The sequence below is a fragment of the Medicago sativa genome, chromosome 1 (genome assembly GCF_051527215.1).
Source record: "Medicago sativa cultivar Bolivia chromosome 1, Bolivia_mono, whole genome shotgun sequence".
Classification (NCBI taxonomy): domain Eukaryota; kingdom Viridiplantae; phylum Streptophyta; class Magnoliopsida; order Fabales; family Fabaceae; genus Medicago; species Medicago sativa.
The window spans coordinates 22,466,401-22,487,645 of record NC_140749.1 but is presented as its reverse complement, the minus strand read 5'-3'; the positions used below and the strand labels follow the sequence as shown (position 1 = coordinate 22,487,645).

Sequence of the window (21,245 nt, the reverse complement as noted above, 5' to 3'; positions counted from 1 at the left end):
ACTTTAACTGGACGCAATTTTTTACTTTGATAACACTGAGACTTACAAAAGAAGCAACTGAAGGTTGACCATGACATATATGCTCCAAGTTTCTAAGATTAAGAAGTACTAGTGTTTCCAAGATGGGAAAGGACGCATGGATTTGATTTCTCTCTTTATTGTCAGCAATGTGATTCAAGTTAGTATTATTTTGGACATGGAGATGTTTCAGCAATGTAAATCCTTCTCTATTTAGGTGAGGAAGCACATTTTGAATTCCATCTACATCATCCAAGTACAAATTCTCAACACCTTTAATCAATGCTTTAATTCCATGCTCCAAATGTATGTTTGTACCAAGTTTGAGCATCAATGTTTTTAAGGTTCCATCCTTAATGTCAGACCAGTCCCATACATCACCAATAGCTATTTTATATCTTTCCAGCTTCTCAAACACCAGTTGCAAGTCCCTTGGCAACATCCAAGTCTCGCGAATTTGTAATTCTAAAGCTGTCAAGTTGGGTAGCTTTCGAAGCTCAGCAATGCTAGCATTTTCATTATGAATCGTTGACCTCACATCTTCCCAATTAATAGAGGTATTTCCCATGTACAACTCCTCCAATTTAGTCAAGCTTGATATGATGTTGGATGGGACTACTTCTATTCCTGAATGGCTCAAATCAAGCATTTTCAATTGAATCAATCTCCCTATTTCTCTTGGTAACTTGATCATTGAAGATTTCCAGAGGCGAAGAATTTCTAAATTTTGCAAAGCTTCTATTGCTTCCATATTTTCTAAAATGCAATGATCCAAACACAACGTTTGAAGGTCTTTTAGAAACCGAAACGATGTGGGTAATGATAACAAGTTCAAGCGTGTTAAATCTAGCACTCTAAGACTTCCCATACCCTCAAAAAATGTATCAGGGATTTCTAAAGATTGATTCTTATTAATCAAATAGAAAAGCTTAATGTTTGGACAATCAATCGTTTGAGGAAGCTCGTGCATATCACACCTATATAAAGCGATCTGCGTGCACCTTTTTAAAAAATCCTTGGTTGGCCATTCATCATCAGATTGTTCTCTTAGAAGTACATGTTTGTCCCTCCGTGCTACGGAGATAGCAAAATCACGAACAAAGTCATGCATTTCGATATTTCCGTCTGTTTTAACTTCAAGCAAAAGACATCTTGCCTCTAAAGATTTGATTATTGTGTAAAGTCTGTTTCTTGCATCATCCATGGCATTAACATGCTTCAATATGTCCAACCCCATTGCAACTTTGAGAAAGTACTCTATAGAATTACCTGGCAGTAATGCAAAAAGCAAGAACATATCCCTCATTTCATCACTCTCTAATGAGTTGTAACTCAATTCCAAAGCAGAATAAGTTCCCGGTTCCATCTCTGTATGATCATTACTTTGTAATTTCCTTAATGCATCTTTCCAAGATTCAACATCCCTCTTATTTTTCATTGCACGCGCTACTGTCACTACCCTAAGAGGCAAACCTGCACATTTTTGGGCCACTTGAAATGGTACATCTTTCAAATTGATATCTTTAACCACATCCCCTGCCATAAATTGAAATAAGCTCCATGTCTCGTTTTCACTCATAAGTTCAACTTTGAAAGTGAAATCTTTTGGAACATCCATTTGCGACAACACTTCTTGACTTCTGCATGACATCAACAACTTGCAACCATTATGTTCATTACCAAATGGAATCCCCACTGTTTTCAAATCAAGTATGGTCCATATGTTATCTAGAATGATAAGGATACTTTTCTCCATCTTGATTCTTTGTCTAAGGCGTTCTGCTCTGCCACGATTAGTCTCCTCTTCAAATCGCAGACTCAAGAAATCTGCAATCTCCCCTTGAATTTTTTTAATGTCTGGATTTTTCGATACTTCTGTGATAACCACTTTATCGAACAATTTATGTTCATTGGCTGTCTCAGCAACTTTCTGCACCAGAGTGGTCTTCCCCACCCCACCCAACCCATAGACCCCTATGTTGCGTGAAGTAGGATCTGCTAAAGCCTTCACAATGTCCTCCTTAAGCACCTCCCTTGTGTCATACTTTTCACCATCTCTTGTTGGGAATGAGGCTATTACATCCAGAGGGGGAAGGTAACCAACTTGATCAAAAATCCCCTTTCCTTGAACTTGAACAACATCTTTTGCAATTTTTGTAGCTTTCCTACTTAGTTGATGACGTAAAATCAAGTTGGGGAACGACCATGCTGAGCACCTAACATTGGCATTGCGAGGATCGTTTTGAAGCCCATTCGACTTTTCAATGATCTCGTTCACTTTCACCAACCAATCCGTAACATCTTTTTCAATTACTTTACCATTTCGGGTTTCACTTTCAACCTTATGGTTTATTCTTTCTCTTGCAGCCTCAAGGTCTTCGACATGATCCTTTAACTTCTTGAAGTTACCTTTGTAGAATATCAAGTAACTTGCTTGACGTCCAATAGGCACAACTGTATATTCAGCTATTTTTCCAACAACAGAAGCTAAAATTTCCATTGATTTTCTTTCCTTCTCTTCTTCCTTGTGACTGGAGTCAATCTGAAAGTGAAAGTAAAAAGATACTTTTTATTGGATGAGGGCAAAAGAAACAAGGGCAACACAACACTTGGTTCCCACATGATCGGAAAGATTAGTCTTCATAGTTACGTGTCAAAGATAACCCCGATTGTTATTTTGTTATAATTTTTGAAAAAGTAGATTAAATTACTAAAAATAAAGATCGTTACGCCTTTTGATCATGTTTGAAGAGCATGAACCCTCTTACCTCGATTATTATGAATCAAAAGAACAACTTGTGCTTTTGATGATGCGATCTACAAGACTGATGGCCTGCAAACAACAACAACAAAATATCAAAACAAGTTAATTAAAGGATTTTACTATCTATTTAGTGATTAGTGAAGGAAAATATAATAATTAATGCGTATCTCTAACCACTCCAACCTTTGAAATGAATAAAGTGAGTACAAACAAACTAAGTTGAAGCCAATCTCTTCATATTCATAGTGTACAAATTAAAAATTCAGAAAATATGAGACAAATTTCCATCACTATTTTTGAGTTTGTTTTTGTTTTCTCTTTTGCCATAGGAATGGGAAAACAGCAAAAAAGTGAAAGACAAATTAATAAAACAAAAAAACTAAGATATTAAAGAGTCAAATCTGAAAGACAATGAGCAAAGTTCTTCTTTGTTTCAGTCCAAAAGCAATAAGCTCTGAGATGGGTTTTAGGAATCGGGACTACACTCTGTAGTAGATGCATGCATGCTCAGGAACATAAACATAATAAATTAGTCCCTCTGATCTTTAAGAAAATTTTCAAATTTTTTTTAGTCTTATTTATTAAAAAATGTCACAACTTTTAAGGTGTAATTATTTCTTAAAATATTTTTTTACCCTTCATTTAATAGTTATCTTTTTAATTTTAGTTTGTGCATTCAATGTTTCATAATTTTTTATGAGAGTATATTTATAAAGGAAATGTTATATGGTGCGACAAACTCCCGCACGAAATTTGACGAATGTGCTAATAAAAGAAACCCTTCATACCGTAAAAAAAAAAAAAAAAAAAAAAGGCACTTCATGAATTTTCTTTAGTTTGTGTTCATCACCGCCTTACTCACCGTTGAAACAACCACTGGATCTTTTAGTTTGTGTGTGTCCATTTCAATTATAGTTAGTTGGGTGTCCCAATATATGTCAATGAATTTTTATTTTTGCTAAATTATATCAGAGGTCTTTTAAGTTATTTAATTGTAATAAATTGGTCTTTTAATTTTTTTTCGTACCACTTATGTTTTTTAAGTTAGCTAAATTTTAACAAATTGGTCCTTTAAGTTTTTCTCGTACTAATTATGTCCTTTAAGTTATTTAACCGTAACAGTTTGGGAGATTTTAGATCTTAAAAATGTAAGTTATTTAGGGCCTAAAAATCTCAATTAAATAACTTAAGGGTTAATTATGTTTTTGGTCCCTACAAAATTGCGACCTTGTAAGTTTAGTCCTTACTTAATTTTAATAGCATTTTTAATCCCTACAAAAAAATTTTGCACTCAATATTAGTCCTTATTCAATCCAAATTTGTTTAATTTATGCTTAAACTCTTAAGTTTTTCAACAATTTTTTACAGACGTGTTAAGAATGTTATTAAAAGGTCCTCCGAAAAAAATATCGCAAAAAATTGATTTCTACGTCCATATTTTTGTTACTTATATCATAAACTTTTGTCGTTTTAAAAAATTCATATTTAATTTATTTCATGTTAAAAAATTATAGATTTTAGTAAATGAACCTGTCATAGTGTTCTAAACTTGTATAAAAAGAATCGTTAAAAAATTTAAGAGTTTAAGGATAATTAAACAAAATTTATTTTAGCAGGGACTAAAATTATAAGTAAATTTTTTTTTGTAGGGATTAAAAAAGCTATTAAAATTAAGTAAGGACTAAATTTAGAAGGTCGCAATTTTATAGGGACCAAAAACATATTTAACCCATAACTTAAAAGATATAAATGTTACGAAAAATACTTAAAAGACTAACTTATTACAATTAATTATCTTAAAAGGACCCAAGTGGTACGAAAAAAACCAATTTATATTATAATTAAATAATTTTTCTTATTTAAGCCTATTTTCTATTTGTTAGTGATGTTAAGTACATGTAAGGAAAGTAGGTGTTAGTGGAGTTGTATAGTTTTTTCTGTTTTGTATTAAAAAACATGACAAAGACAAGGAAATTCATGAAACGCTTCCATGCATTCGTCCAATTTCGTGCGTTAGTTTGTCGCACCAAATAGTTACATTAATTAATGATTATATTAGTTTTATTGTTTTAATTTTTTTTTGGAGTAATTTAGTTAATTGGTGAGTAAATTAATTTAGTTCGTTGTACTCTACACGTGAACGGGGCTTGGGTATGCTCCATTTAGGGGATGCTCCATTTACACCATTTATGGGGTTGGATGTGAGACATGTGGCAAACAAACATTCAAGGGTTGAGATTTTAAATTAAAAAATATGCTTTTATTTAATTAAGAGAAAAAAAGACCGCTTTCCTCTTCTTCTCTCTGCACCACGAATCTCTTCTCATCTCCACCACCTCCCTCCATAGCTGCCGTTGAAACCCCCTTCATGTTCATGACCAATTCTAAGCTTTGATTCCATCTCCTTAATTCTATTTCTCCACTTCCTGCAAAATCGGTTGTTTTTTCAACCTTTTTCAACAATAATTTCATTGCTGCAGTATTAGCCTTCAACAATTGCCATGAGGAAGAAAGCGGTGGCGACGGTGATGATGCAAGTGGTTTCAGCGACGGCGATTGAGGTCGGTGGCAGAAACAGGGAGGAGGAGTGGTGGAAGGGACGTGTTTGACAGTTTGAGAGGAAGAGATTCACATCGTCCTTTTTTTTAATTAATTAATTATATATAAAAAATTAATTTAAAATCTCAACCATTGAATCATTTTTTGCCACGTGTCTCACATCCAACCCCTTAAATGGAGTAAATGGAGCATCCCCTAAATGGAGCATACCCAAGCCCACGTGAACGTGATACACCTACTCCCATAAATTAATTTTCAAACCCTCCTAACTCAATTTGTCAAAAAAAAAAAAAAACCCCTCCCAACTCAAATTAATTTTCATACAAATCATTCGGATGTACACACAAAAAATATATATAATTTAATATTTTTTAAAACCATATTATTTAATTTTTTTCTCGTCTTATCATTTTTCAAGTTTATATACATTTTTTTTTTTGAAGTATATATGTATGTCTAAATGGTATGTTGAAATGGTTGTGAAAATCATATGTGTGTCACATGCAGAGTAGTTGCAATATATATGGATTATGAATCAATGGATGGTACAAATTCTGAAGAGTAGGTGTATGGCATGGAGAGTAAATGATATGCAAAGAACATGCCAATAAATTAATTTAGTTAGTTGATTTTTTTTTGGGAGATTAGTCATTTTAGTCCTTGAATAAGAAATGAGTCGTCACTTCCCTGAATGCAGATAAATTGCAAAATAGTACCTTAATATGGACTATATTAGTCAATTTAGTCCCTGAATGCAGACTCCGTCAGTCAATTTAGTCCCTGAATGTAGACTTCGTTAGTCACTTTAGTCCCTGAAATTGACCAACATATCTACATTTAAGGATTGTTTTGCAATTTCTCTGCATTCAGGGACTAAAGTGACTACTCCTTTCCCATTCAGGGACTAAAGTGACTAATTCCTCTTTTTTTCGGTAGTGGCCGGGGTTTGAACCCCGAACCTTGCATATTTTATGCATTGTCCCAACCAACTGAGCTAAGCTCACGAGGACTTAGTTAGTTGATTTGATTTGCATAGTAAAATTAGTATAATTTATTAAAACATTTTCATTAACTGTAGTTTGTAGAAAAAGTTAAATGAAGTGAAATTCATTAAATAAAGACAATATAAAATGACAATTATTTTGAGATATATAAAAAAAAATATTAAAGTGACAATTAAAATAAAATGGGGGAGCAGCACACTTGAAAAACTTTCAAAACTACAATACTCATAGAAAAAAATAGAGGATCCCAAATCATGTTAAAAACACACTCTTTTTTTTGACAACTCTTTATCTCTTATTAACGTTATGTTCTTATTATTTATTTTTTTCCTTTCTATTGTTTTTTATTAATAAGAAGTGGAAGAAAAAAAAAAAGTTCTCACAAAAATTATCTCAAATGATTGTTAAAATATCATTGCTCTTTCTCAAGACATGGACCTCTTACCTGCTGGATTATGAAGACTGATGCGAATTGGCTTCGAAATGAAAAAAACTAAATGATCTGCAAAGAACAAACAACAAAATATTAAAACAAATTGCGAAATTTTACTTTCTATTAATGAAGGAAAACAAATTAATGTGTAGCTACTAACTCTAAAGTCTAACCACTTGTTGAAGAAACTCCAATATTTGAAATGAGCAGAGTAATAGGAAATAAAAAATGCAGAGAATATATATGAGAGATAACTTTTGTTCACTATTTTTGAGTTTTGGTTTTTGGTTTTTTTTTTTTTGGCAATAGGAATGGGAAAATAGCAAAAAATCTGAAAGAAAATTTAATAAAACAGAAATAGTGAGAGATTAATTCAAGAGGGGTTTGAGGTATTGAGGAAATAGTGAGCAAAGGTATTAATTCAAGAAATAGTGAGCAAATGTATTTTTTGTTTAAGCTTAAGAGCAATAAACTCACGAATTGAGGAACTATGTTTGGATATTGACTTGACGACTCTTTAGGATAACAAAACATAATAATTCAATGAGTGGTTGTTATCGTCTGCAATTGCAAGTGGTACCGTACTAACCCAATTGAAAAATCTACGGCAAAATAGAAAATATTTTCAAATAAATATAATATTAATTGATACTATATTCCAATCAAAATTAATAATTTTTTTTTGTGGTGGTCAGGGTTTGAACCCCGAACCTTGCATATATTATGCATTGTTCCTACCAACTGAGGAACTAATAAATTTATTTAGGCAGTGAGAATATCTATTTCCCCGATGGATCTAAGCACAATCCAACAATTATAGGATAACACAGTCCACACGCTGCCTTCTCAATTTTTTTTTTTTTAATAAATAAATAAAAATCACAACTATGCTCAGACAAAAAAAAAAATCACAGCTACTAGTTCTCATATCCACATTTTAATACAGACTTTTTCTAACCACACCCTATATTATCGGTTACACCCAAATTTAATAAAAAAGTAATTATAATAACAACTACCTTTTCATATAAGAAGATAAAAACAAAAACCTTATATTTGAAAAATGGGTTATGAAACAAGTTTTTAATATGCTACAAAAGGTGGCAATGATTTCCATCATGGAAGAATCTTTGATACCCATCGAGTTTCATTTTCAGAAAATGGTAAATAAACTCTACTATTGAATAGTCCATTATTTTGATCTATGTCAAAGCTTAAACTTTGAGATTAGCACATACATATATTCAACGAAACAACACTATGCAAAAATAAAACAAAAAAGATTTTAGATTGGTTTTATTTTTGTGTTAAATCTGTCCTGGAGAAGGAAAATCAAAAGGGTTATGAGCTTTATCACAAATGTAGGAGAAAAGATAAGAAGGGGTGTGAGAAAAAGGGCATTTTAGTCTTTTTGAAGTGCGGTTGGATAAATTAAGGGGTGTGAGAAAAAGGGTATTTTAGTCTTTTTGGAGTGCGGTTGGATAAATTATAAGTGTCACTAGAAAAAATCTTAATTATATAAATATCACCTTTATGAGTTTTTTATTTAATTATTGTTAGATGTGCAACTTCAAACCCTTTTAAAAAATTTGAACTTACAATGACAATCCTTCATATTCTTACCGGTGTTGTCCGGGTGATGCTTTTGGTGTTTATGAAAGTTATCCCCTTTTTCTCAAAGCCTTATAATATTTTATAGAAAATGTTCTTGGGGTTTAAGGAAGGTACGAGGAGTTAGACATGTTTGGGCGAGTAGGAGCTTAACAGACTACTTGGATGGTAAGGACGACAGAAATTGAATCAACTGACGGGTCAATGTAACCTGTCTAGGCCTATACATTTGTCTGAATGTTATTTTCTTCAATTATTTAGGACGAGGGTATAGAGCTATATATCTTTTGATGGTTCATAGCCCCCAAGCACGAGGCTAAAACTTAGGCGAAGTGTTTTATAGGCACTAAAGGCAAGATGAACACTCACCTATCTGTCTTCCCATCCTTTTTACTGCAATAACGTGTGTAAGCTTTAAATGGTATTTTACATAAAATTTTGATTTTGATTAATATTATAAGTATATATATTTATGACTTTCAAATCGTAACAAACTCAACAAATCATATTTATCTTTTTCAATAACACCAATAATATATCAAATATAATATAAACTCTTATCTTTTTTAATAACATCAAAAATATAACATTATTATAAAAAAAATTGTTTAAGGATATAATTGGAATAGTAAAAATATGTCAGCCCAAAATCCTATACTTTCTTTATATATAGTAGTATAGATAACATTAATATGTACGTTTGATGATAATTCACAAATATGTTGAGGGTGTGAAATGATATTCCTTTTGATGGCTCAAGCCCCTTAAGCACAAGACTAAAACTTAGAGACGAAGTGTTTTATGTAAGAATTAGGCGAATGCTTTGAAAATTGCTTTTCTGACTTCAGTTTCTTCCTAATAACACATGGAAGTTACGAAATTACTTCTAACGGTAGTTAACTACACCGTTGGCAAATCCGACAACAATTAACTACCGCAGAAGGCGTCGATAGTTAACTATCGTTGTGTGTGTGTTACATATTCAAGTCAGAACCAAGATTCCAGCCACTCATTCATAACACTCTCCCTCTAAAAATTTCAATTATCACACTCTCTCTCTAAAAAAAACTCTACTAAATCATCCAAATTTTTTTTCCACTAAATCACAAGTAAGTAATCATTTAGGCTATTATCATACATTTTAGTTGGTATATATGTTTATAGTTTTAGTTGTAGTTTTATTTTAAAATTTTGTTTATTTGTTTTAAAAGAGTTATGTTGTTGATCTGAAATGTTATTAACAAGTATTTTGAATACTTGTTATAATGGAGTTATGTTGCATAATTTTTTTAATTTTTTTTTTAATTTTTTATGGTGTAGATCTGAACAATGGCCGATTTGTTCAGTGTTAGCATAAGTTTCAACGGTGGAAATCCTCAGTTGTTCAAGGTTCGGTACATTAATGTCACGTTAAAAGGTCTGAAAGATGAACTGAATGAAATCAACCAATGACTCAACCCCGGAGACACAAGGAGGGTGGAATACGTTTGGTATAAACGTCCAACGTTGGACGAGGGGAACGTTCAATCGGCTTAGAATTAACGAACGACGACGACGTGAGGAGCATGTTCTCGATTTTTTGGCAGCACAACATGTTCCCGTGGATTGATATGTTTGTCACATTGCTGAGATCGCTTGAAGATATTATCAACAGTTTGATTCCACTAGAATCAAAAGATTATGTATAGGTAGCATCATTATTATGTAGTGTCTTTATTTTGTTGGAATTTAAGTTTAATTCTTGTTAGTTTGTGGAAGATGTTGGTATTGAAGTGTCTTATTCTAAATGTTGTGATTTGCAAGCCTCTTTGAAAAGTCAAAAGATTAAGAGAACACAACATGTATTCTGCAGAATCAACTATATAGGTTACCACTTCGAATTCCTTTGTATAGAATGAGTGTCACGGAAAGGAATCCACCTCTAAGGTTTTTTTTTTTTGAATTGGATCGTGCTCCTTTGTCAATTGAAACTTGTCAGTTGGTAGGGCAGTAATATTCAATTCAAAACAACATCTTGGAATGCGCTCCTTCCTGTGATGACGAGAATGCACCTCTAAGAGGTTGCTTTGAGTTTGATCGTGCTTTTATGATGTAGTCTCCATTAGCCAAACGCATATAATAAATCCAAAAATTATATACATATAATATGTTACTTTGATGTAATATGTTATTTTGCTACTGTTCTCTAAGTTGTAACCTTACCATCGTCATCTGACTTAAATGATAGCTTATAGATACATTGCTTATTCTAAATGTGAATTGTCAGAATTATTGTCAAACAAGTTTTGGCCAAATAATTTTGTAAAATAAACGATAACTTCAAAATCAGGATATCATTATCACTAGAGTATGTGAAGAGAATATGGTGCCATTATTTTCACATATATCTCATTTCCATATTATCTCTTAACTTATTTTGACATGAATTCTTTCACTTATATCACCCTTGATATTTCATAATTGGGGACAACCTTGAACACCTAACTTTTTGAAATATATCAATAATCTTAACAAATTGCAAAATTGAATTTCACTATAGATCTTCATATTTGATGAATTAGGTTTTTGCCATTTTTAAATTGTAAGATGTCAGACTTTTTAAGCGCCCGTCTTTGGTTTAAAAATTGTGGTAAGGTTTTGACGATATTTGTTGATTTGGTTGTCAGATAAAATCTTGAGCTTGGAAGATTTTTTGTAGGTCCCATTTGTCCATTCTGACATGTCAGTAATTGGTCCCATTTTTAAAAGTAATTTTAGTTACTAATTAAACCAATATTGTAGTGTTATTTTATTAATAAAAATGCATATAAATATAAATATTCATAAAAATAAAATTGTGACAAAATTAGAAAATAAGAAACAACTGTGCATAGTATTCCTTATCAAATAATATTCTTAATTGACAATTTTCTCTTCGTCCAACTATGAATTTGGGTAGATTTTGGGCGTCTCTTTATTTTATGTTTCGTAAAAATAATGGATATTTGATAAGGTAATTGGTTGACAACTTATACCTTATAGTTGATGACTAAATAATTTATAGCTGATAATTTGTAGTTGATGGTTGATGATTGATAGATAATAAGTTGATTAAAGTGTTTGGTAAAATTAATGGTTTAACTAATTGAAAAATATTAAATAAAATATAAAATAACACAAATAACATTCTTAATTCATAATAAAATGCATATCAAATAATATTTAAGTTAATTAGAATTTAGTGATTAAAATTAATTAATTAAGCATATCTTTTATTAATTTAGAAACACTTCAGATAAAAACAGTGAATTTCTTCAATTTCCTTTCATTTAATTTAATTATGTGAAATAAAAATGATGTTTTTACGGTGCAATGCCTACTGTCCATATATTTTTGCTAATAACACGGTATCAAATACTTCCTCCAATCTTATTTATAAGAAACAGTTGGGTCGATAAAAATTGATGTATCTGCCAAAATTTTGAACCTGATACATAAATTTTTATTGACCCAAATATCTCTAATAAATAGGAACAGAGGGAATAACACAAACGTAATTCCTTGACCACGTTTGATAGATTGGAAACCTCCAACATGTGCAACAGTTAATTTAAATGTTGACAGTAGCTCTCTTGATAATCCGGGTCGCTCTGAGTTTGGAGGTTTAATTAGAGACAATAATGGTAATTGGTTATTAAGTTTCTCTGGCAGTTGTGATATTACTACCAATATGAATGTAGATCCGAAAGCTATTTTTCACGGCCATCAGATGGCTTGGAATAATGGTTTTCGTCATGTTGCGTGTGAATCATATTATCAATCGACTTTGACCTTGATTAAGGAAAGAGTTCCGACAACAACCCTTATACACCTGTTATTGACCTATTAAGAGGTTTATTTTTTATCCTTGACTCTTGTATTTTCATCATTCCTTGAAGGAAAGTAATAGATTGCCGACTGGTTAGCGAAATATGGAGCAAGATGGGAGGGTGACTCGATCTCTTGGAGGCAATGTCCAACTCTTCTTTTGACTACTTTGAGTGTTGACTCTATGGGGACCACCTTCCTCCAAGTTTAGCTTGACTTTCTTCTTTTTTGGTCTTTTTTTTTCCTTTCCCCTACATAAAAAAACATACACAGTGTCTTTTTGTTTAACACTACAAGAATTTTGTGTTTTACTGGCGGAATTAAACCCCTAGTAATGGAGAAAATCCCTCAGTAATACACATTACCGACGGATTGGTGACAAAATAAATCCCTCGGTAATACTGGCATCAGTAATGTTACCGTGGCGGAATTTTCCCTCAGTAATGATGAGATGGTTCTGACAAAACATTACCGAAGGATTATTCCCTCAGTAGTTACTGGCAAAACAATCCGTCAGTAATTACTGACAGATAATCCCTCAATAATGCTTTGTCAAAACCACATCTTCATAACGATAAAAAAAAAAAAAAAAAACATCACGAAGTGATCACTTATAAGATCCAAGCACGTAATTGAGTAATTGTCTGCGAAGAAAAATGTTGAGAACAACTTATTAGAGAGATATACAGGTTAAATTATAAAATGACAGAATAAATGAAAAATAAAACTATTAGTTTAGATGGAAAATACAATGGTAAATTATAAAAGGGTAAAATAGAAGATATAAATCGAAAAATGATAAGTTATTATAATAAACAATAATTTGTTCATCTGTTATTCAATATAATAATATGGTTGAAACATAAACATTAATATTCGTTGAATGGAAAAATGAAAACATTGTGGATATATTAAAAAATAAATAACGTAAATGGGAAGAATATGACTATTTTGTTATAGGAAATATCTATATATTTATATTTTATATACAATTGAGAATGAATTTACATGACCAAAGGAATAAGTAGCGATCCATTGTGTGTTTTTTGTGGGGAACATAATGAGACAATTTCACACCTCTTTATGGAGTGTCATTGGTCAAAGCAGATATGGTTTGCTTCCTCTTTAGGTGTGGTATTTAATTCGCATGACTCCAGGTATGTTCATTTTCATAAGTGGTTGGAGGAAAATATTATTGATGTCGATGAGGATATTATAGTCCATGTTTTGGCCTTGTATTATGAGATATGGTGTGCCAGAAACAAGAAATGTTTTGAGGGGACTGATGTTGATGTGGCTACCACTGTTCAAAAGGCACAAAGATCTATTGTGAATTTTAAGAGTGCTAGTACGGTGTTGGTGGAGACACTAAGTGGAGGTCCAATTTTGCCAATATCCGATGTTCATTGGACACCTCCTTTTAGTGGTTTCTATAAGCTTAATGTTGATGCAGCAGGTCCGATAGAGGGTGATAAGTGGGGTATTGGTGCTGTGGTGAGAGATAATGAAGGTGTTGTCGTTGGTGCTAGTTGCTGGCAAGTCTATTCATCACCAGATTCAGAGGTTGCAGAAGCTTTAGCTATGCGGAAGGGTTTGGAATTTGCAAAAGACATGTCTTTTCTGAATCTTATAGCAGAATCAGATGCTTCTAATGTGGTTTTAGCGTTGAATGCTCACCAACAATCTCCAAACTATGTTGGATCAATTATTCGAGATTGTATTAGTTTTAAGGGTAGTTTTCGTAGCTTAAATTTTTCGCATGTTAGGCGTGAAGCCAACCAATCTGCTCATTATTTAGCAAAATATGCTCTTAAGAATTTAGATTGCATATGGATTGAAGAAACTCCGCCTTGTATTTCTGCAGTCTCGGCATTTGATTTATTGCCAGACTTTCATTAATGAAACTGTCTTTTAACGTCAAAAAAAAAATGACCAAATTTTAATGCTTCTTTTCCTATGACCATCCACCTATGCATTCTGCCACGTGGCACTCAATCAAAAACTTATTTCAATTAACCTTTCATCACACATTTTTATTAGACCTTAAAGCATCATTCCCCATTCTAATTTTGACAAAAGTAATTATAAAAGGAAAAAAACATAAAAGACATTAAGTATTAAATGGGTATATAACAATTTTTTTATTTCCATTCTTTATTAGAACAATTATTTTCAATCATTTGGTTCTTTATTTGTACATAAAAAAATACTAATTGTAACAATCCATGATAATCATTCGATCGAAAAGAAAGAAAAATGCTATCAACTAATGTCTAATGCTATGAAATTCCCCTTTCTATGTTATGTTTTGTAATTTTCTAATAGGGTGTCTTTTTTTTTTTGGTGGTGGCCGAGGTTCGAACCCTGGACCTTGCATATTTTATGCATTGTCCATACCAACTGAGCTAAGCTCACGAGGACTCTAATAGGGTATCTTTTTTTTGGCAGTGTTACAATGTAACGAGGCAAAAAGAAAAGGGAAAAAAAGAGAAAAAGAGACGAAATTAAGTTCCAAGCTTATCTCTCAGAATGAGAGATTCCATGCCAGACGGAGGGCAGTTCCAGTGAGCAATGCACCTTCCTTAGCCATAAAATCTGCACACATATTTTGTTCCCTAAGAACATGCATCAATGTTGTATTTCCATTTTCATGTAAAACATCTCTAATATGAAGGATGTCGGAAGCATAAGTGTGTAAGGTATGATTATGACCATCAATAATCAGGTCAACTGCTTCCAAACAATCACTCTCGCAAATAATGTTGACATAACCTTTTTATTACAAAAATCAAGATCTATCTGGATATCACGTAACTCAGCTAATAACGCATCGCCTCCAACTTCATAGTGGGAAAACCCAGTTATCCAATCTCCATCGTGGTTGCGAACAACACCACCAGCACCTAAACAACCAAAATCTTCTAGGAAGCTGCCATCAATATTGAGTTTGAGTGTACCTTCTGGAGGAGGGATCCAATGAGCTAAGAGACGCGATGAGTGTGGGTCCAAACTAGGATTGGGATAATAAGAAATGCATTCATCATGTAACAAAAAAGTCTTTCGCACCACATCTTGAATACGCCAATGTTGATCCTCAAAAATAACATTGTTTCTCCAACACCAAGCATACCATACTCCTGTGACAAACAAAATAGAGGAAGTACCCTTTGTCATCTCATGAAGCCAAACCTTGATATCAAATTCAGAGAAAAAATTATTATAACGCCCCATATTCAAACTGAGCCAAAGCTCTTTAGAGTGCGGGCAATCACATAAACAGTGAAGAATATCCTCTATGGGTGAAGAGCAACGGGTGCAGCTTGGAGAAGCTACCATGTTGCAATGATGTCGACGGGCATTAATAGGGAGAGCATTATGAAAACAAAGCCATAGAAAATGTTGAAGTTTTGCTGGTAAATTAAGGCGCCAAAGCCAATTCATGTTACAATTCACATTCCAATCTCTATTTTATTGAAGAAGCCAATAGTATGAAGGTGAGAAAAAACACAAGAAGGGGGGTTGAATTGTGTTTTGAAAAATTCTTCGTTTCTCCTAAAACTGAACACACTGATCAGAAGCTAAGTGATACAGCTTCTGGAGTGATACTCAGAATCTGAACGCAGCGGAATAAAACAGAGAGAGAGAAGAAGAAAGACACAAAGCAATTATACTGGTTCCTTCCACAATCCGGAAGTAGTCCAGTCCCCCTTGCACTTCCAAGGAGATTTCACTAAGAGTAATATCTGATTACAATTGCTCAAGCACATAAGCAAGAGACTTCCTTTGCTCAAGCACAACTGCAAGAGACTTCCTATGCTCAGGAACACAATCAAGAGACTTCCCTGCTCAAGCACAACTGCAAGAGACTTCTAACTAAACAAAATTACACAGAAAATTGTTTAAGGTTGAACACTTGATATACAATCAGAGGTGCTCACAAAATAACTTAAGAATTTCTAAGATGAAACTTTGAGACACAGAAATTCTAAGTGAATGCAGAACAATTTCAGCAGAGGTTTGGCACTTGTAAAAATGTTGTGAGCCTTTTTGTTCAGCATTACCAATTCTCTAAGTCTTCACTCCTTTATATAGAGGTGTGAAAGAGACGTTGTGAAATTGCCAGCACATCAAGGAGTCGTTGTTGAAGCTTGATCTTTCACCAATGATCTTTTGCCTGATTTGGTTGTTATCCTATGAAGAACCAATTTGAAATCCATTCCCTATCCAAAGGAACATCTTTGCAGGCCAAGTCGTATTTTGGAGCTGTTTTCTTGTCCTGTAGCGTAGACACAAAACAGAGTAGTGGAGAAGGTGGTTGTACAGTTCGTACAGAGTACAATGTCAACGTTTATTGAAGATAAGCTTCCAAGGCATTCAAATCTTCACCAAAATGACCGTTGTAACTTTCCACTAGTCTTCTGTAGTGTTTTCGAATCCAATAGACAGCTTTTCAAGTGTTGATCTTTGAATCTTCAGCTTGTGGTGATAATCAGCTTCTGATGAGCTTCAGCTTCTGATCAAGTTGCTTCTGAACTATCCGCTTCTGAAGGCTATCTGCTTTTGTTGACTTTCAACTTCTGATGACCTTCAGCTTCTGATGACTCTCAGCTTCTGATGATCTTCAGCTTCTGATGACCTTCAGCTTCTGATGACATCATCATTCTTCAGGAGCACTTAATTTCAGATGCTTTCAAGCTTCCTTATCTTTAGTCCATAGCTCTCTTTTTGTTCTTCAGAACCTTTATATGATGTATATTTTTAACTATGGTCCTGTACACTTGAACAAATATTAGCTAGTCCAATTTACAATTTTTAATACCTTGTTATCATCAAAACTCTTTAAGGTTCATTGTTAAACACATTTTGTTCCAACATAGTATCCACTCGAGCAAGTATATTCACCTTTCTTTGCATGCCTCCAAGTCCACGCATCTTGAAGTCGTACATCCAAGTTATTAGGGGCTGGAAGCTGATGAATATAGTGAACAATATCGGTTGGTATCATAGTGGCAGGATCCTGCAAGTTCCACCTACCATCCTCCCACACATCCTTCAAACACATAACTGAATCACTGATGTTAACAAATGGGACCAATTGACAGAGAGGACCGAGTTGTGTCCAGTCAATATTCCAAATCGATGAGTTTCCGGAGCCTACACGAAAACTATACCCTGCAGCAAAATTTGTAATGGCATGTTGAATACCACGCCAAGTGATTGATGGTTTATTATGTTTCTTATTCATCCATAAAGACGAGTTGCCCATGTATTTATGGGAAAGAACTTTCACCCACAATTTATCTTTATTATGAAGCATGTTCCACACTAACTTACCAAGCAGAGCTAAATTAGTAAGTCTAGCTTCACGAATACCTAGGCCACCAAAGCGTTTAGGGGTTGCAACCATATTCCAATTAACATGATTCCAAGTTCGAGAGAGCCCATCGCCTCCCCAAAGGAAACTCCTTGACATCTTATCTAACCTATTGCAAACATAAGTAGGAAGATAGTGAAGTTGCATGGTATAAACGGGAATTGCTGTTGTGACAGACTTCACTATGCAGGCTCGTCCTGCTTTATTCAAGATATTTCCTTTCCAAGTAGCTAGCCTTTTTGAAACTTTGTCAACAACGTCATTATATACATCTCGAGAAACTCGACCCTTGACAAGAGGAAAGCCAAGATAATGACCTAAATCCGCCACAAATTTAATAGTTGAAATATCATGTAGCTTACGTTTTATTTCCCCTTGAACCATCCTAGAACACATAGCTTTGGATTTTAAGGTATTAACCTTTAACCCCGAAGCTGAACAAAACTCCTCTAAGGTATCCATAACCACTTTGACCTATACAGTACTAGCTTCACAAAATAACATAACATCATCAGCAAAAAGAATATAAGATAATGGTGGGCCACCCTTAGATACATGTATAGGTTTCCATATTCCACTTAGGACTTTCTGTTGAATACTAAGAGATAGTTTCTCCATACAGAGAACAAACAAGTAAGGGGATAGAGGATCGCCTTGGCGTAGACCTCTAGATGGAGTAAACTGATCAGTTTTGGCACCATTCCAAAGAACACTCAAATTGCTAGATCGAACACAACTCATGATGAGAGATATAGTTGCTGGAGAGAAACCAAAATCATGGAAAGTGAGTTCCAAGAAGTCCCAATTAAGCCTATCATATGCCTTTTCAAGATCAATTTTGAACGCAATAGAGCCCTTTTTTGCATGAGAATGATGTATGAAATGAACAACCTCCTGGGCCAGGATGGCATTATCAGTAGTACCTCGACCGGGGATGAAGCTACTTTGAAGAGGGCTTATCAAGTCAACAAGAAACGGTCGCAAGCGACTAACCAAAACTTTTGTGATTACCTTAAAAATGACATTACAAAGACTGATGGGTCTAAAATTCTTTAACCTTTGGGGATTACTCTCCTTGGGTATTAGGACAATTAATGTCTCTGCAATTGAAGCATTAATAGTACCCATATTGAAAGCCTTATGTATGAGACGCCATATGTTACGGTCTCCCAGTTTCACCTAATTCTCCCTCGACTTTTGGTACCAAAAGATCTCTTCCTGTCTTAAAACATCATTATATTCTTTTTGGAGTGATGCCTCAGTCATGGTGAGGTGGGTTGAATCAACCGTTTCTAACTTCTGTTGCACCTGCTTTAATTTCTCTGCAAGAGTACACTTCCTTTTATGAATGTCACCAAACACCTCTTTGTTGAATGTAGTCGCATCTAACCGAACATGCTCAAGACTAACGGGTAGAATATGTTCACCTTTATCCCAAGCTTTATAGACTACCTCTGGAAAATCTTTATGTGTTAGCGGGTATCTACAAATATGTGTATATATAAATTTCTCTTTTTTAAATATAATTTTATTTCTATACCTATTTTTAATCCATAAGATGCGTAATGTCCTAATCACTCTTGTGGGCAACTTACATAATTTTTTCAAACGTATGCATTGATCAAATTTAATGCTCTGATTCTCAAAATTAGTGCAAATTAAGGTGTACATAAGTAGGGTAAAAAAAAAGGGTCCGTACAAATAAACATGAACAAAGGTACATATTGTACAAGGTGACTAATTTAAATTATAGGTTCACATTTTTTCACTACAAATCTCAAACAGTCAACTGCCATAAAGGACTGATTTTAATGCGTGTTCATTCTCATTAAAATGTAATTACAACAATTTATATAATTAGCAAAACTACATTCTCAATTATCCTATAAATGAGTTCATCCTTCAATCACTCTTCACTACACCCTCCGGTCACTATTATAAGCAAAAATCAACATTTTGGATTCATACATTTAATGATGTATGTGGTCTATAATAAAGACCACATACATCATTAAATGAATGAACCTACAATATTGTTTTTTGCTTATAATAGTGACCGGAGGGTGTACATTGTTTCTTCCGTCTCTTTTTCAGAAGAAGACTTATTTTTTTAACTTTGCTTTTTTTCGTTTTCAAAATGGTTGTAGGTTCTAAAAATGTCTTGATTTTGAGAATGTGGCTTGTGCCCGAGTTCTCGAACCCACATAAATTCTTACTCACTCAAGTTGGTATTGCATGATTATGAGGTTGATCAATATATTATGTCTTTGTTTTTTGTGTTTTTATTTTATATTATTCTATGTAATAAAATCATTTCAATTCAATGTATATAAGAATACATGCAACTTATAAGAAGACCCTTATTTACAGATTTTAGTACATCAGCAACCTTCACAAATGACAATTTTCAATTAACCTTCACATCATGGCAACTATCACTTTTCCTTTAAATGTATCATGTAATTCTCATTCATGTGATTGGCTCACGCTTTTATTACTCGCAAAAATAATATGAAATTTGTTAATCATTTAAAAAAACGGAATTGGTTAAAATGACATTAAAACAAGATCAAATTCTCATTACTTAAGATGTACTAATAATATTTGTATTTTTAGTGTCAATTTGATATAAAATTGAAACTTCTTGCACCAAAATTATTAATGCACGTTAAATACACATTTTCATTAAACATATGACACATAGAATTTAAATTTGAAATTATGTTTTACATTCGAATGGACTCCATAATATGTAATTTCTCAAAAGTAGACTTAGAATTCGGCCTAACATTTTTGATCAGTAAGTATGCTTATTAAAACACACTAATTTCTATAATAACCTTTTAAATGCATTTTAATTTGTAATTTAAAACTACCTGAAATTACTCTTTTGAAATCAGAAATGACTAATAACTAAGCCTAAAATTTAAAATATGTAGGTCTGCTTATTAAGACACACTAATTTCTATAATAACTTTTAAATGCATTTTAATTTGTAACTTAAAATACCCAATATTTAGGCATTGATATGTAAAGAGCAAAACACACCATTTTACATTTGACCATCTTAATAGAAAAGAGTTGTTTTTGTGTGTGTGTCTATTTTAGGGTTATTTTTTGTTCTTGATTATTTTACTATCATGATGTTTATTTTTGCTATCTTTTTTCATATATATATATATATATATATATATATATATATATATATATATATACACATATATATATATATATATATATATATTATCATGGTTTTCAATCATGGGTGTCAATCCAAACTTGAAGTTGTTTCATAAAAGAAAGCATAGTCTTTAATCTATTTTTTTATCAAAATTTTCTCAAAAGCCGAAAAACCTCCTATACATATTTGAAAAATAGTTGGGAGAAGGGGTTGTCTATACTGTGAATTTGTTTATTGTTCTTAAGAATACAAGAGAATATCAGACTATTAGACATAACTTTACAGTATACGTAGTGTGTATGATACTAAACTTACATGATTTTTATTATTAAAGAACAAAATTTACAAGGGTTGTCAATGATGACTACCACATACTATGTACCAATTCACTCCACCGGACTGTCCAATATTTATCAAGATGACTTTGACGAAGATTTTTTTTAAAGGTTTGACAA

At 33.0% G+C, this 21,245-nt stretch overlaps 1 pseudogene across 1 annotated transcript; it reads right to left on the bottom strand.

The window, feature by feature from the left end:
* Positions 1–2: 2 nt before the first annotated feature.
* On the bottom strand, positions 3–7,278 carry LOC146953650 (disease resistance protein At4g27190-like; annotated as a pseudogene). The gene is made up of 4 exons (XR_015011010.1): positions 6,952–7,278; positions 6,791–6,847; positions 2,787–2,851; positions 3–2,560 (listed from the first exon to the last, which is right to left on the bottom strand). The product of XR_015011010.1 is annotated as a disease resistance protein At4g27190-like (transcript).
* Between the last annotated feature and the right edge of the window lie 13,967 nt (positions 7,279–21,245).